The sequence below is a fragment of the Scyliorhinus torazame genome, chromosome 20 (assembly GCF_047496885.1).
Source record: "Scyliorhinus torazame isolate Kashiwa2021f chromosome 20, sScyTor2.1, whole genome shotgun sequence".
NCBI lineage: Eukaryota > Metazoa > Chordata > Chondrichthyes > Carcharhiniformes > Scyliorhinidae > Scyliorhinus > Scyliorhinus torazame.
In genome coordinates this window covers 93737967-93753378 of record NC_092726.1, presented here as the reverse complement: position 1 = coordinate 93753378, position 15412 = coordinate 93737967, and positions in this window count along the sequence as shown.

The window sequence follows — 15412 nt, the reverse complement described above, 5'->3', positions numbered from 1 at the left end:
GTCAGGAGGTGAGGGGATCAGGACGTGAGGGGGTCAGAACGTGAGGGGGTCAGTACATGAGGGGGTGAGGACGTGAGGGGGTCAGGACGTGAGGCTGTCAGGACATTTGGGGGTCAGGAAGTGAGGGGCCAGAACTGAGGGGGTCAGAACGTGATAGGGTCAGGTCATGAGTGGATCAGGACGTGAGGGGGTCAGGACGTGAGGGGTTCAGGACATGAGGGGGTCAGGACGTGAGAGGGTCAGGACATGAGGGGGTCAGGACGTGAGGGGATCAGGACGAAAGGGGGTCAAGATGTGAGAGGGTCAGGACGTGAGGCGGCCAGGACGTGAGAGGGTCAGGATGTGAGGTGTTCAGGACGTGAGGGGGTCAGGACGTAAGGGGGTCAGGACGTGAGGGGGTCAGAACGTGAGGGGGTCAGGAAGTGAGAGGATCTGGACGTGACTGGGTCAGGACGTGAGGGGGTAAGGACGTGAGTGGGTCAGGACGTGAGGGGATCAGGACGTGAGTGGGTCAGGACGTGAGGGGAACAGGAAGTGAGGGGATCAGGACGTGAGTGGGTCAGGACGTGAGGGGGTAAGGACGTGGGGGGATCAGGACGTGAGGGGATCAGGACGCGAGGGGGTCAGGATGTGAGAGGGTCAGGACGTGAGGGGGTCAGGACGTGAGGGGGTCAGGACGTGAGGGGATCAGGACATGAGGGTGTCAGGACGTGAGGGGGTCAGGACGTAAGGGGATCAGGACGTGAGGGGATCGGGACGTGTGGGGGTCAGGACGTGAGGGGATCAGGACGTGAAGGGGTCAGGACGTGAGGGGATCAGGACGTGAGGAGGTCAGGACGTGAGGGGGTCAGGACGTGAGGGGATCAGGACGTGAGGGGATCAGGACGAGAGTGTGTCAGGACGAGAGGGGATCAGGACGTGAAGGGGTCAGGACGTGAGGGGATCAGGACGTGAGGAGGTCAGGAGGTGAGTGGGTCAGGATGTGAGAGGGTCAGGACGTGAGAGGGTCAGGACGTGAGAGGGTCAGGACGTAATGGGTCAGAACGTGAGGGGGGTCAGGACGTGAGAGGATCAGGACATGAGGGGGTCAGGAGGTGAGGGGATCAGGACGTGATGGGGTCAGGACGTGTGGGGTCAGGACGTGAGAGGGTCTGGATGTGAGAGGGTCAGGATGTGAGAGGTTCAGGTCGTGAGTGGATCAGGACGTGAGGGGGTCAGGACGTGAGGGGTTCAGGACGTGACGATGTCAGGACGTGAGGGGGTCAGGACGTGAGGGGTCAGGACGTGAGGGAATCAGGACGTGAGAGGGTCAGGACGTGAGGGGGCCAGGACGTGAGAGGGTCAGGACGTGAGGGGATCAGGACGTGAGGGGGCCAGGACGTGAGGGGATCAGGACGTGAGGGGGTCAGGACGTGAGGGGGTCAGGACGTGAGGGGGTAAGGACGTGAGGTTGTCAGAACGTGAGGGGATCAGGACGTGAGGGGATCGGGACGTGAGAGGGTCAGGACGTGAGGGGGTCAGGACGTGAGTGGGTCAGGACGGGAGGGGGTCAGGATGTGAGACGGTCAGGACGAGAGGGGATCCGGACGTGAAGGGGTCAGGACGTGAGGGGGTCAGGACGTGAGGGGATCAGGACGTGAGGGGATCAGGACGTGAGGGGATCAGGAAGTGAGGGGATAAGGACGTGAGGGGGTCAGGAAGTGAGGGGACCAGGACGTGAGGGGGTCAGGACATGAGGGGGTCAGGACGTGAGGGGTTCAGGAGGAGCGGGGGTCAGGACGTGAGGGGATCAGGACGTGAGAGGGTCAGGACGTGAGGGGGCCAGGACGTGAGAGGGTCAGGACGTGAGGGGGTCAGGACGTGAGGGGGTCAGGATGTGAGGGGGTCAGGACGTGAGGGGGTCAGGACGTGAGGGGGTCAGGATGTGAGGGGGTCAGGATGTGAGGGGGTCAGGACGTAAGGGGGTCAGGACTTGAGGGGGTCAGAATGTGAGGGGGTCAGGACGTGAGGGGAACAGGACGTGAGGGGATCAGGACGTGCGGGGGTCAGGACGTGAGGGGGTAAGGACGTGAGTGGATCAGGACGTGAGGGGATCAGGATGTGAGGGGATCAGGATGTGAGGGGATCAGGATGTGAGGGGGTCAGAACGTGAGGGTGTCAGGAAATGAGGGGGTCAGGACGTGAGGGGGTCAGGACGTGAGAGGGTCAGGACTTGAGAGGGTCAGGACGTGAGGGTGTCAGGACATTTGGGGGTCAGGAACTGAGGGAGTCAGGACGTGAGGGGTTCAAGAAGTGAGGGGACCAGAACATGAGGGGGTCAGAACGTGAGGGGGTCAGGACGTGAGGGGATCAGGACGTGAGGAGTCAGGACGTGAGAGGGTCAGGACGTGAGGGGGTCAGGATGTGAGAGGTTCAGGATGTGAGAGGTTCAGGACGTGAGAGGGTCAGGACGTGAGAGGGTCAGGACGTGAGGGGGTCAGGATGTGAGGGGGTCAGGACGTGAGGCGTTCAGGAGGTGCGGGGGTCAGGACGTGAGGGGATCAGGACATGAGGGGGTCAGAACGTGAGGGGGTGAGGACGTGAGGGGATCAGGACGTGAGATGGTCAGGACGTGAGGGGGTCAGGACGTGAGGGTGTCAGGACATTTGGGGGTCAGGAAGTGATGGAGTCAGGACGTGAGGGGGTCAAGATGTGAGAGGGTCAGGATGTGAGAGGGTCAGGACATGATGGGTACAGGACGTGAGGGAGTCAGGACGTGAGGGGGTCAGTACGTGAGGGGGTCAGGACGTGAGGGGGTCAGGACGTGAGGGGAACAGGAGTTGAGGGGATCAGGACGTGAGGGGGTCAGGACGTGATGGGGTCAGTACGTGAGGGGGTCAGGATGTGAGGGGATCAGGACGTGAGGGGGTCAGGACGTGAGGGGTCAGGATGTGAGGGGGTCAGGACGTGAGGGGGTCAGGACGTGAGGGGGTCAGGACGTGAAAGTGTCAGTACGTGAGAGGGTCAGGATGTGAGGGTTTCAGGACGTGAGGGGGTCAGGACGTGATTGGGTCAGGACGTGAGGGGGTCAGGACGTGAGAGGGTCAGGACGTGAGGGGGTCAAGAAGTGAGGGGACCAGAACCTGAGGGGGTCAGAACGTGAGGGGGTGAGGTCGTGAGTGGATCAGTACGTGAGGGGGTCAGGACGTGAGAGGGTCAGTACGTGAGATGGTCAGGATGTGAGGAGGATCATGACGTGAGGGGATCAGGAAGTGCGGGGATCAGGACGTGAGTGGGTCAGGACGTGAGAGGGTCAGGACGTGAGAGGATCAGGACGTGAGGAGTCAGGATGTGAGGGGGTCAGGACATGAAAGGGTCAGTACGTGAGATGGTCAGGACGTGAGGAGGATCATGACGTGAGGGGGTCAGGACGTGAGGGGATCAGGACGTGAGAGGGTCAGGACGTGAGGGGATCAGGAAGTGAGGGGATCAGGACGTGAGGGGATCAGGAAGTGCGGGGATCAGGACGTGAGTGGGTCAGGACGTGAGAGGGTCAGGACGTGAGAGGATCAGGACGTGAGGAGTCAGGATGTGAGAGGGTCAGGACGTGAGGGGGTCAGGATGTGAGAGGTTCAGGATGTGAGAGGGTCAGGACGTGAGAGGGTCAGGACGTGAGAGGGTCAGGACGTGAGGGGGTCAGGATGTGAGGGGGTCAGGACGTGAGGCGTTCAGGAGGTGCGGGGGTCAGGACGTGAGGGGATCAGGACATGAGGGGGTCAGAACGTGAGGGGGTGAGGACGTGAGGGGATCAGGACGTGAGAGGGTCAGGACGTGAGGGGGTCAGGACGTGAGGGTGTCAGGACATTTGGGGGTCAGGAAGTGAGGGAGTCAGGACGTGAGGGGGTCAGGACGTGAGACGGTCAGGACGTGAGAGGATCAGGACGTGAGGGAGTCAGGACGTGAGGGGGTCAGGACGTGAGGGGGTCAGGACGTGAGGAGGATCATGATGTGAGGTGGTCAGGACGTGAGGGGGTCAGGACGTGAGGGGAACAGGAGTTGAGGGGATCAGGACGTGAGGGGGTCAGGACGTGAGGGGATCAGGACGTGATGGGGTCAGTACGTGAGGGGGTCAGGATGTGAGGGGATCAGGACGTGAGGGGGTCAGGACGTGAGGGGTCAGGACGTGAGGGGGTCAGGACGTGAGAGGGTCAGGACGTGAGGGGGTCAGGACGTGAGGGGGTCAGGACGTGAGGGGGTCAGGACGTGAGGGTGTCAGGACGTGAAAGGGTCAGTACGTGAGAGGGTCAGGATGTGAGGGTTTCAGGACGTGAGGGGGTCAGGACGTGATTGGGTCAGGACGTGAGGGGGTCAGGACGTGAGAGGGTCAGGACGTGAGGGTGTCAGGACATTTGTGGGTCAGGAAGTGAGGGAGTCAGGACGTGAGGGGGTCAAGAAGTGAGGGGACCAGAACCAGAGGGGGTCAGAACGTGAGGGGGTGAGGTCGTGAGTGGCTCAGGACGTGAGGGGGTCAGGACGTGAGGGGGTCAGCACGTGAGGGGGTCAGGACATGAGGGGGTCAGGACGTGAAAGGGTCAGTACGTGAGATGGTCTGGACGTGAGGAGGATCATGACGTGAGGGGGTCAGGACGTGAGGGGATCAGGACGTGAGAGGGTCAGGACGTGAGGGGATCAGGAAGTGAGGGGATCAGGACGTGAGTGGGTCAGGACGTGAGGGGGTCAGGACGTGAGGGGGTCAGGACGTGAGGGGGTCAGGACGTGAGGGGGTCAGGATGTGAGACGGTCAGGATGTGAGGGGATCAGGACGTGAGAGGGTCAGGACGTGAGGGGGTCAGGACGTGAGGGGGTCAGCACGTGAGGGGATCAGGACGTGAGGGGATCAGGAAGTGCGGGGATCAGGACGTGAGTGGGTCAGGACGTGAGAGGGTCAGGACGTGAGAGGATCAGGACGTGAGGGAATCAGGAAGTGAGGGGGTCAGGTCGTGAGTGGATCAGGACGTGTGGGGGTCAGGACGTGAGGGGATCAGGACGTGAGGGGGTCAGTACGTGAGGGGGTCAGGACGTGAGGAGGTCAGGATGTGAGAGGGTCAGGACGTGAGGGGGTCAGGACGTGAGGGGATCAGGACGTGTGGGGTTCAGGACGTGAGGGGGTCAGGACGTGAAGGGATCAGGACGTGAGGGCGTCAGGACGTGAGAGGGTCAGGATGTGAGAGGGTCAGGACGTGATGGGTACAGGACGTGAGGGAGTCAGGACGTGAGGGGGTCAGGACGTGAGGGGGTCAGGACGTGAGGGGATCAGGACGTGAGGGAGTCAGGACGTGAGGGGGTCAGGACGTGAGGGAGTCAGGACGTGAGGGGGTCAGGACGTGAGGTGGATTAGGACGTGAGAGGGTCAGGACGTGAGGGGGTCAGGACGTGAGGGGGTCAGGAGGTGAGGGGATCAGGGCGTGAGGGGATCAGGAAGTGCGGGGATCAGGACGTGAGGGGGTCAGGACGTGAGGGGGTCAGGAGGTGAGGGGTTCAGGACGTGAGGGGGTCAGGACGTGAGGGTGTCAGGACGTGAGAGGGTCAGGATGTGAGGTGTTCAGGACGTGAGGGGGTCAGGATGTGAGACGGTCAGGACGTGAGGGGATCAGGACGTGAGAGGGTCAGGACGTGAGGGGGTCAGGACGTGAGTGGGTCAGGACGTGAGGGGATCAGGACGTGAGGGGATCAGGAAGTGCGGGGATCAGGACGTGAGTGGGTCAGGACGTGAGGGGGTAAGGACGTGAGGGGGTCAGGACGTGAGAGGATCAGGACGTGAGGGAATCAGGAAGTCAGGGGGTCAGGTCGTGAGTGGATCAGGACGTGAGGGGGTCAGGACGTGAGGGGATCAGGACGTGAGGGGGTCAGTACGTGAGGGGGTCAGGACGTGAGGGGGTCAGGATGTGAGAGGGTCTGGACGTGAGGGGGTCAGGACGTGAGGGGATCAGGACGTGTGGGGTTCAGGACGTGAGGGGGTCATGACGTGAGGGGGTCAGGACATGAGGGGATCAGGACGTGAGAGGGTCAGGACGTGAGGGGGCCAGGACGAGAGAGGGTCAGGACGTGAGGGGGTCAGGACGTGAGGGGGTCAGGAGGTGAGGGGGTCAGGACGTGAGGGGATCAGGAGGTGAGGGGTTCAGGACGTGATGTGGTCAGGACGTGAGGGAGTCAGGGCGTGAAAGGGTCAGTACGTGAGAGGGTCAGGATGTGAGGTGTTCAGGACGTGAGGGGGTCAGGAGGTGAGGGGTTCAGGACGTGAGGTGGTCAGGACGTGAGGGAGTCAGGGCGTGAAAGGGTCAGTACGTGAGAGGGTCAGGATGTGAGGTGTTCAGGACGTGAGGGGGTCAGGAGGTGAGGGGTTCAGGAGGTGAGGTGTTCAGGACGTGAGGGGGTCAGGACGTAAGGGGATCAGGACGTGAGGGGATCAGGAAGTGCGGGGATCAGGACGTGAGTGGGTCAGGACGTGAGGGGGTAAGGACTTGAGGGGGTCAGGACGTGAGAGGGTCAGGACGTGAGAGGATCAGGACGTGAGGGGATCAGGAAGTGAGGGGGTCAGGTCGTGAGTGGATCAGGACGTGAGGGGGTCAGGACGTGAGGGGATCAGGACGTGAGGGGGTCAGTACGTGAGGGGGTCAGGACGTGAGGGGGTCAGGATGTGAGAGGGTCAGGACGTGAGGGGGTCAGGACGTAAGGGGATCAGGACGTGTGGGGTTCAGGACGTGAGGGGGTCAGGACGTGAGGGGATCAGGGCGTGAGGGCGTCAGTACGTGTGGGGGTCAGGATGTGAGGGGATCAGGACGTGAGGGGGTCAGAACGTGAGGGGATCAGGACGTGAGTGGGTCAGGACGTGAGGGGGTCAGGACGTGAGGGGATCAGGACGTGAGTGGGTCAGGACGTGAGAGGGTCAAGAAGTGAGGGGACCAGAACCTGAGGGGGTCAGAACGTGAGGGGATCAGGACGAAAGGGGGTCAAGATGTGAGGGGGTCAGGACATTAGGGGTCAGGACGTGAGTATATTATATATTAATGCTTTTGTATATTTCGTACATGCGTCAGGACGTGAGGGTATCAGCACGTGAGAGTGTCAGGACGTGAGGGGGCCAGGACGTGAGAGGGTCAGGACGTGAGGGAGTCAGGACGTGAGGGGGTCAGGACGTGAGGGGATCAGGACGTGTGGGGATCAGGACGTGAGGGGGTCAGGATGTGAGAGGGTCAGGACGTGAGGGGGTCAGGATGTGAGAGGGTCAGGACTTGAGGGGGTCAGGACATGAGGGGATCAGGACGTGAGGGCGTCAGGAGTTGAGGGGATCAGGACGTGAGGGGTTCAGGACGTGAGGGGGTCAGGACATAAGGGGGTCAGGACGTGAGGGGGTCAGAACGTGAGGGGGTCAGGACGTGTGGGGATCAGGACGTGAGGGGATCAGGACTAGCGGGGGACAGGACGTGAGGGGGTCAGGACGTAAGGGGGTCAGGACGTGAGGGGGTCAGAACGTGAGGGGGTCAGGGCGTGAGGGTATCAGGACGTGAGGGGATCAGGACGTGCGAGGGTCAGGACGTGAGGGGTTCAGGACGTGAGGGGGTCAGGACGTGAGGGGGTCAGGACGTGAGAGGGTCAGGGTGTGAGACGGTCAGGACCTGAGGGGGTCTGGGCATGAGGGGGTCAGGACGTGAGGGGATCAGGAAGTGAGGGGATCAGGGCGTGAGGGGATCAAGACGTGAGGGGATCAGGAAGTGAGGGGATCAGGGCGTGAGGGGATCAAGACGTGAGGGGATCAGGACGTGAGGGGGTCAGGACGTGAGGGGGTCAGGATGTGAGGTGATAAGGACGTGAGGGGTCAGGACGTGAGGGGGTCAGGCCATGAGGGAATCAGGACGTGAGGTGATCAGGACGTGATGGGGTCAGGACGTGAGGGGGTCAGGACGTGATGGGGTCAGGACGTGAGGGGGTCAGGACGTGAGGGGGTCAGGATGAAGGGGTCAGGACGTGAGGGGGTCAGGACGTGAGGGGGTCAGGACGTGAGGGGATCAGGACGTGATGGGATCAGGACGTGAGGGGGTCAGGACGTGAGTGGGTCAGGCGTGAGGGGTCAGGACGTGAGGGTCAGGATGTGAGAGGGTCAGGACGTGAGAGGGTCAGGACGTGAGTGGGTCAGGACGTGAGGGCTCAGGATGTGAGAGGGTCAGGACGTGAGGGGGTCAGGACCTGAGTGGGTCAGGACGTGAGGGGTCAGGATGTGAGAGGGTCAGGACGTGAGGGGGTCAGGACGTGAGGGGGTCAGGACGTGAGGGGATCAGGACGTGAGGGGGCCAGGACGTGAGGGGGTCAGGACGTGAGGGGGTCAGGACGTGAGGGGATCAGGACGTGAGGGTGTCAGGAGGTGCGGGGGTCAGGAGGTGAGTGTTTCAGGACGAGAGGGGATCAGGACGTGAGGGGGTCAGGACGTGAGGGGATCAGGACGTGATGGGGTCAGGACATGAGGGGGTCAGGACGTGAGGGGGTCAGGACGTTAGGTGTCAGGATGAGAGAGGGTCAGTACCTGAGAGGGTCAGGACGTGAGAGGGTCAGGACGTGAGGGGGTCAGGATGTGAGGGGGTCAGGACGTGAGGGGGTCAGGAGGTGCGGGGGTCAGGACGTGAGGGGGTCAGGACGTGAGAGGGACAGTACGTGAGTGGGGTCAGGACGTGAGGGGATCAGGACGTGAAGGGGTCAGGACGTGAGAGGGTCAGTACGTGAGGGGGTCAGGACGTGAATGGGTCAGGACGTGAGAGGGTCAGTACGTGAGGGGATCAGGACGTGAAGGGGTCAGGACGTGAGAGGGTCAGTACGTGAGTGGGGTCAGGACGTGAGGGGATCAGGACGTGAAGGGGTCAGGACGTGAGAGGGTCAGGATGTGAGGTGGTCAGGACGTGAGGTGGTCAGGACCTGAGAGGGTCAGTACGTGAGGGGGTCAGGATGTGACAGGGTCAGGATGTGAGAGGGTCAGGATTGAGAGGATGAGGACGTGAGTGGGTCAGGACGTGAGGGGGTCAGGACGTGAGGGTATCAGGATGTGAGGGGATCAGGACGTGATAGGGCCAGGACGTGAGGGGGTCAGGACGTGAGGGGGCCAGGACGTGAGGGGGTCTGGGCGTGAGGGTATCAGAACGTGAGGGGATCAGTACGTGAGGGGGTCAGGATGTGAGGGGATCAGGACGTGAGGGGGTCAGGACGTGAGGGGTCAGGACGTGAGGGGGTCAGGACGTGAGGGGGTCAGGACGTGAGGGGGTCAGGACGTGAAAGGGTCAGTACGTGAGAGGGTCAGGATGTGAGGGTTTCAGGACGTGAGGGGGTCAGGACGTGATTGGGTCAGGACGTGAGGGGGTCAGGACGTGAGAGGGTCAGGACGTGAGGGGGTCAAGAAGTGAGGGGACCAGAACCTGAGGGGGTCAGAACGTGAGGGGGTGAGGTCGTGAGTGGATCAGTACGTGAGGGGGTCAGGACGTGAGAGGGTCAGTACGTGAGATGGTCAGGACGTGAGGAGGATCATGACGTGAGGGGGTCAGGACGTGAGGGGATCAGGACGTGAGAGGGTCAGGACGTGAGGGGATCAGGAAGTGAGGGGATCAGGACGTGAGGGGATCAGGAAGTGCGGGGATCAGGACGTGAGTGGGTCAGGACGTGAGAGGGTCAGGACGTGAGAGGATCAGGATGTGAGGAGTCAGGATGTGAGGGGGTCAGGACGTGAAAGGTTCAGTACGTGAGATGGTCAGGACGTGAGGAGGATCATGACGTGAGGGGGTCAGGACGTGAGGGGATCAGGACGTGAGAGGGTCAGGACGTGAGGGGATCAGGAAGTGAGGGGATCAGGACGTGAGGGGATCAGGAAGTGCGGGGATCAGGACGTGAGTGGGTCAGGACGTGAGAGGATCAGGACGTGAGGAGTCAGGATGTGAGAGGGTCAGGACGTGAGGGGGTCAGGATGTGAGAGGTTCAGGATGTGAGAGGTTCAGGACGTGAGAGGGTCAGGACGTGAGAGGGTCAGGACGTGAGGGGGTCAGGATGTGAGGGGGTCAGGACGTGAGGCGTTCAGCAGGTGCGGGGGTCAGGACGTGAGGGGATCAGGACATGAGGGGGTCAGAACGTGAGGGGGTGAGGACGTGAGGGGATCAGGACGTGAGAGGGTCAGGACGTGAGGGGGTCAGGACGTGAGGGTGTCAGGACATTTGGGGGTCAGGAAGTGAGGGAGTCAGGACGTGAGGGGGTCAGGACGTGAGAGGGTCAGGACGTGAGAGGATCAGGACGTGAGGGAGTCAGGACGTGAGGGGGTCAGGACGTGAGGGGGTCAGGACGTGAGGAGGATCATGATGTGAGGGGGTCAGGACGTGAGGGGGTCAGGACGTGAGGGGAACAGGAGTTGAGGGGATCAGGACGTGAGGGGGTCAGGACGTGAGGGGATCAGGACGTGATGGGGTCAGTACGTGAGCGGGTCAGGATGTGAGGGGATCAGGACGTGAGGGGGTCAGGACGTGAGGGGTCAGGACGTGAGGGGGTCAGGACGTGAGAGGGTCAGGACGTGAGGGGGTCTGGACGTGAGGGGGTCAGGACGTGAGGGGGTCAGGACGTGAGGGTGTCAGGACGTGAAAGGGTCAGTACGTGAGAGGGTCAGGATGTGAGGGTTTCAGGACGTGAGGGGGTCAGGACGTGATTGGGTCAGGACGTGAGGGGGTCAGGACGTGAGAGGGTCAGGACGTGAGGGTGTCAGGACATTTGTGGGTCAGGAAGTGAGGGAGTCAGGACGTGAGGGGGTCAAGAAGTGAGGGGACCAGAACCTGAGGGGGTCAGAACGTGAGGGGGTGAGGTCGTGAGTGGCTCAGGACGTGAGGGGGTCAGGACGTGAGGGGGTCAGTACGTGAGATGGTCAGGACGTGAGGAGGATCATGACGTGAGGGGGTCAGGACGTGAGGGGATCAGGACGTGAGAGGGTCAGGACGTGAGGGGATCAGGAAGTGAGGGGATCAGGACGTGAGTGGGTCAGGACGTGAGGGGGTCAGGACGTGAAAGGGTCAGTACGTGAGATGGTCAGGACGTGAGGAGGATCATGACGTGAGGGGGTCAGGACGTGAGGGGATCAGGACGTGAGAGGGTCAGGACGTGAGGGGATCAGGAAGTGAGGGGATCAGGACGTGAGTGGGTCAGGACGTGAGGGGGTCAGGACGTGAGGGGGTCAGGACGTGAGGGGGTCAGGACGTGAGGGGGTCAGCACGTGAGGGGATCAGGACGTGAGGGGATCAGGAAGTGCGGGGATCAGGACGTGAGTGGGTCAGGACGTGAGAGGGTCAGGACGTGAGAGGATCAGGACGTGAGGGAATCAGGAAGTGAGGGGGTCAGGTCGTGAGTGGATCAGGACGTGTGGGGGTCAGGACGTGAGGGGATCAGGACGTGAGGGGGTCAGTACGTTAGGGGGTCAGGACGTGAGGAGGTCAGGATGTGAGAGGGTCAGGACGTGAGGGGGTCAGGACGTGAGGGGATCAGGACGTGTGGGGTTCAGGACGTGAGGGGGTCAGGACGTGAGGGGATCAGGACGTGAGGGCGTCAGGACGTGAGAGGGTCAGGATGTGAGAGGGTCAGGACGTGATGGGTACAGGACGTGAGGGGGTCAGGACGTGAGGGGGTCAGGACGTGAGGGGATCAGGACGTGAGGGGATCAGGACGTGAGGGGATCAGGACATGAGGGGATCAGGACGTGAGGGAGTCAGGACGTGAGGGGGTCAGGACGTGAGGGAGTCAGGACGTGAGGGGGTCAGGACGTGAGGTGGATTAGGACGTGAGAGGGTCAGGACGTGAGGGGGTCAGGACGTGAGGGGGTCAGGAGGTGAGGGGATCAGGGCGTGAGGGGATCAGGAAGTGCGGGGATCAGGACGTGAGGGGGTCAGGACGTGAGGGGGTCAGGAGGTGAGGGGTTCAGGACGTGAGGGGGTCAGGACGTGAGGGTGTCAGGACGTGAGAGGGTCAGGATGTGAGGTGTTCAGGACGTGAGGGGGTCAGGATGTGAGACGGTCAGGACGTGAGGGGATCAGGACGTGAGAGGGTCAGGACGTGAGGGGGTCAGGACGTGAGTGGGTCAGGACGTGAGGGGATCAGGACGTGAGGGGATCAGGAAGTGCGGGGATCAGGACGTGAGTGGGTCAGGACGTGAGGGGGTAAGGACGTGAGGGGGTCAGGACGTGAGAGGATCAGGACGTGAGGGAATCAGGAAGTGAGGGGGTCAGGTCGTGAGTGGATCAGGACGTGAGGGGGTCAGGACGTGAGGGGATCAGGACGTGAGGGGGTCAGTACGTGAGGGGGTCAGGACGTGAGGGGGACAGGATGTGAGAGGGTCTGGACGTGAGGGGGTCAGGACGTGAGGGGATCAGGACGTGTGGGGTTCAGGACGTGAGATGGTCATGACGTGAGGGGGTCAGGACATGAGGGGATCAGGACGTGAGGGGATCAGGACGAAAGGGGGTCAAGATGTGAGGGGGTCAGAACATGAGGGGTCAGGACGTGAGGGGTCAGGGCGTGAGGGGATCACGACGTGAGAGGGTCAGGACGTGAGGGGGCCAGGACGAGAGAGGGTCAGGACGTGAGGGGGTCAGGACGTGAGGGGGTCAGTAGGTGAGGGGTTCAGGACGTGAGGTGGTCAGGACGTGAGGGAGTCAGGGCGTGAAAGGGTCAGTACGTGAGAGGGTCAGGATGTGAGGTGTTCAGGACGTGAGGGGGTCAGGAGGTGAGGGGTTCAGGACGTGAGGTGGTCAGGACGTGAGGGAGTCAGGGCGTGAAAGGGTCAGTACGTGAGAGGGTCAGGATGTGAGGTGTTCAGGACGTGAGGGGGTCAGGACGTAAGGGGATCAGGACGTGAGGGGATCAGGAAGTGCGGGGATCAGGACGTGAGTGGGTCAGGACGTGAGGGGGTAAGGACTTGAGGGGGTCAGGACGTGAGAGGGTCAGGACGTGAGAGGATCAGGACGTGAGGGGATCAGGAAGTGAGGGGGTCAGGTCGTGAGTGGATCAGGACGTGAGGGGGTCAGGACGTGAGGGGATCAGGACGTGAGGGGGTCAGTACGGGAGGGGGTCAGGACGTGAGGGGGTCAGGATGTGAGAGGGTCAGGACGTGAGGGGGTCAGGACGTAAGGGGATCAGGACGTGTGGGGTTCAGGACGTGAGGGGGTCAGGACGTGAGGGGATCAGGGCGAATGGGCGTCAGGACGTGAGAGGGTCAGGATGTGAGAGGGTCAGGATGTGAGGGGGTCAGGACGTGAGGGGATCAGGACGTGAGGGGATCAGCACGTGAGGGCGTCAGGACATGAGAGGGTCAGGATGTGAGAGAGTCAGGACGTGAGGGAGTCAGGACGTGAGGGGGTCAGGACGTGAGGGGGTCAGGACGTGAGGGGACCAGGAGTTGAGGGGATCAGGACGTGAGGGGGTCAGGACGTGAGGGGATCAGGACGTGAGAGGGTAAGGACATGAGGGGGTCAGTACGTGTGGGGGTCAGGATGTGAGGGGATCAGGACGTGAGGGGGTCAGAAGGTGAGGGGATCAGGACGTGAGTGGGTCAGAACGTGAGGGGGTCAGGACGTGAGGGGATCAGGACGTGAGTGGGTCAGGACGTGAGAGGGTCAAGAAGTGAGGGGACCAGAACCTGAGGGGGTCAGAACGTGAGGGGATCAGGACGAAAGGGGGTCAAGATGTGAGGGGGTCAGGACATTAGGGGTCAGGACGTGAGTGGTCAGGACGTGAGGGTATCAGCACGTGAGAGGGTCAGGACGTGAGGGGGCCAGGACGTGAGAGGGTCAGGACGTGAGGGAGTCAGGACGTGAGGGGGTCAGGACGTGAGGGGATCAGGACGTGAGGGGGTGAGGACGTGAGGGGGTCAGGACGTGAGGGTGTCAGGACGTGAAAGGGTCAGTACGTGAGAGGGTCAGGACGTGAGGGAGTCAGGACGTGAGGGGGTCAGAACGTGAGGGGATCAGGACGTGAGTGGGTCAGGACGTGAGGGGATCAGGAAATGAGGGGATCAGTACGTGAGGGGATCAGGATGTGAGAGGGTCAAGACGTGAGGGGGTCAGGACGTGAGGGGATCAGGACGTGTGGGGATCAGGACGTGAGGGGGTCAGGATGTGAGAGGGTCAGGACGTGAGGGGGTCAGGATGTGAGAGGGTCAGGACTTGAGGGGGTCAGGACATGAGGGGATCAGGACGTGAGGGCGTCAGGAGTTGAGGGGATCAGGACGTGAGGGGTTCAGGACGTGAGGGGGTCAGGACATAAGGGGGTCAGGACGTGAGGGGGTCAGAACGTGAGGGGGTCAGGACGTGTGGGGATCAGGACATGAGGGGATCAGGACTAGCGGGGGACAGGACGTGAGGGGGTCAGGACGTAAGGGGGTCAGGACGTGAGGGGGTCAGAATGTGAGGGGGTCAGGACGTGAGGGTATCAGGACGTGAGGGGATCAGGACGTGCGAGGGTCAGGACGTGAGGGGTTCAGGACGTGAGGGGGTCAGGACGTGAGGGGGTCTGGACGTGAGAGGGTCAGGGTGTGAGACGGTCAGGACGTGAGGAGGTTCAGGACGTGAGGGGATCAGGACGTGAGGGGGTCAGGACCTGAGGGGGTCTGGGCATGAGGGGGTCAGGACGTGAGGGGATCAGGAAGTGAGGGGATCAGGGCGTGAGGGGATCAAGACGTGAGGGGATCAGGACGTGAGGGGGTCAGGACGTGAGGGGGTCAGGATGTGAGGGGATAAGGACGTGAGGGGTCAGGACGTGAGGGGGTCAGGCCATGAGGGGTCAGGACGTGAGGGGGTCAGGCCATGAGGGAATCAGGACGTGAGGTGATCAGGACGTGATGGGGTCAGGACGTGAGGGGGTCAGGACGTGATGGGGTCAGGACGTGAGGGGGTCAGGACGTGAGGGGGTCAGGATGAAGGGGTCAGGACGTGAGGGGGTCAGGACGTGAGGGGGTCAGGACGTGAGGGGATCAGGACGTGATGGGATCAGGACGTGAGGGGGTCAGTACGTGAGTGGGTCAGGCGTGAGGGGTCAGGACGTGAGGGTCAGGATGTGAGAGGGTCAGGACGTGAGAGGGTCAGGACGTGAGTGGGTCAGGACGTGAGGGGTCAGGATGTGAGAGGGTCAGGACGTGAGGGGGTCAGGACCTGAGTGGGTCAGGACGTGAGGGGTCAGGATGTGAGATGGTCAGGACGTGAGGGGGTCAGGACGTGAGGGGGTCAGGACGTGAGGGGATCAGGACGTGAGGGGGCCAGGACGTGAGGGGGTCAGGACGTGAGGGGGTCAGGACGTGAGGGGATCAGGACGTGAGGGTGTCAGGAGGTGCGGGGGTCAGGAGGTGAGTGTTTCAGGACGAGAGGGGATCAGGACG